At 43.4% G+C, this 2,223-nt stretch overlaps 1 protein-coding gene across 1 annotated transcript in view; it reads right to left on the reverse strand.

Moving 5' to 3' along the window:
- Window positions 1–2,223, reverse strand: part of LOC307077834 (adhesion G protein-coupled receptor D2) — a gene marked incomplete at its 5' end in the record, with an annotated part of 80,490 nt that overhangs the window by 39,404 nt on the left and 38,863 nt on the right. The gene's annotated exons all lie outside the window — the stretch shown is intronic.

The raw sequence follows: 2,223 nt of genomic DNA on the forward strand, positions 1-2,223 counted from the left end.
GGCTGTCATCAATTATCACTCATTGATGACATGTACAGCTGTATAAATGTGCATGCTTACACGCAACCAAACACACACACAGAAACACAATATCACAACTAAACAAGGAAATAAGCACACACATAGCAAAATGCCCCCCCCCCTAATCATGCACACATGCATTTACACACAAACACACACACACACACACACACACACACACACACACACACACACACACACACAGTGTGTTTCATAGATGTCATCACTTAATGACCACTTAATGAAGAGAGGAAAAGCCCTGTGACACAGACTGAACAGAGCCAAGGTCAAGCCTGCTATTTACTCTGACGTGACCCAGAGAAACAGAGAGAGAGAGAGAGAGCGAGAGAGAGAGAGAGAGAGAGAGAGAGAGAGAGAGAGAGAGAGAGCGAGAGCGAGAGCGAGAGAGCGAGAGAGACAGAGGTGAAAGGGATTGGGTGCGAAGGAGCGAGAGATACAAAGTAAATAACGAGTAAAATAATGAGTGAGGGAAGAAGACAAAGAGAGAAAGAGAATGAAAGACAGAGAGAACAAGGGAGAAGGAATGCAAGAGAGACGGAAGAGGAAGAGAGAGACGAAAGAATAGAGTGCAAGTGGAACGTGGAGCCTGCCTTAAGAGTTCCTCAACTCCATGAGAATTTCATCATATCTAAAACCCCACGCATGCGGACGCAAATTACCCGACGCGGCTTAATTAACCGTTTGACAATGAGGGGAAGGGCACTGATTTACACAACCGGTTGGCGTTGCGCTGTTTTTTCCTCCCGTGCACATTCAAGGTTCCGGCGTAGATGCAAAGATGCGCTTTCCATGTAAATGGTTGCTAAGCGATTACCATATAAAAGCCGACACCTGCCGACATCCTTGGTGTAAATGGAAATAAAAGGTCATCAAAGCGGAGGATTTACAAGGTGACCACCAAGGAAAAGCTAATTGCCGCGTATAATGAGGAGCTTTTTCTGGGTAATTAGTGATTAAAAACGCGGAAACTGAGAGTAATCGCTGCAGACGAGGTCCGTCCTTCCGTTAGCGAGCCTGGAAATCAGACGTCGGAGAGCCCTCGCGAAAATGGAGCATTTTCTGCGCTTCCAATGGAAATCCAACAGTGCTAATGGGTACCACGGCGCTGCCTCCTTAGCATATCAAAGTTTAGCTGGTCGGTAGGATGAATTCGTCAAGGCGCTCCTCTGGAATCAAATACTTTATACACTTATGAGACAGATCTGATTTTAGATTCATTGCCCGTGTGTCAGTCGGCAAGATTATCCAAGAGGTATTGTTGCTGTGAAATGTGTGTTAAAGTGTTGCAATAGCCTGACATCTTTAGCATATCAAAGTTAAACTTGTCCGTGGGACACCTTCGTAAAGGTGCTCCTCTGGAATCAAATACTTCACACACTTTATGACACAGATCCGATTTTAGATTCATTGTCAGTGTGTCAGGCGCTAAAATGATCCATAACCCCGAGAGGAATTGTTGTTGCTGTGAAATGTGTGTTAAAGTGTGGAAATAGCCTGACCCTGTGAACCCATACCCTGGCTCGGTCGGGCCCTTGATGGCGGATGTTGGGGGATGCACTGCTGGTAGGCAGGTCGGGGAGTTGTCATTTCTCCGGCCTTATAAAACTGAAGCACAGGTTAGTAACCCCGGGCAATGGATGCCATTGGCTATTGAAATAAAAAGCCCAACTGTCACACCTTTTTCTTCTACTCTTCCGTGTGCGCTGCTAGGATAGGATAACGCTAGGATAACGCTTGGTTCATAAGGTAATATTTTGTTTTAATTAGCTTTTTTTAGTTTGAATTCAGTTAAAACTAATGTTTTATTCGATCTTTCATTTTTCAGTTAAACAGCTCTGTCATCCACTAGTGACCGCTAGGACAAAACCCAGAAGCCTCCACTTGAGTGTGTCCCACCTTTCAGTGGAGGACGGGAGGGGAGGAGATGGAGACATAGGGTTGGAGGGATATATTAATAGAGAGGGGTGGAGGAAAGTATGCTAACAGTAGAGGATGGGAGATGATGAAACAATAGAAAAATAACAACAGCTACTTGCTCTTTATGTAATATAAAAACAAATAATTATATAAGAATACAAAACTATATGTCTATATGTAAAAAAAAAAAAAAAAAGTGTATATATATGTTTATAGATATAACTACAGACCCAGTATATGAATAATATATTAAGATTAAAGGGG

Source organism: Pollachius pollachius (assembly GCF_949987615.1).
Source record: "Pollachius pollachius genome assembly, chromosome: 7".
Taxonomy (NCBI): domain Eukaryota; kingdom Metazoa; phylum Chordata; class Actinopteri; order Gadiformes; family Gadidae; genus Pollachius; species Pollachius pollachius.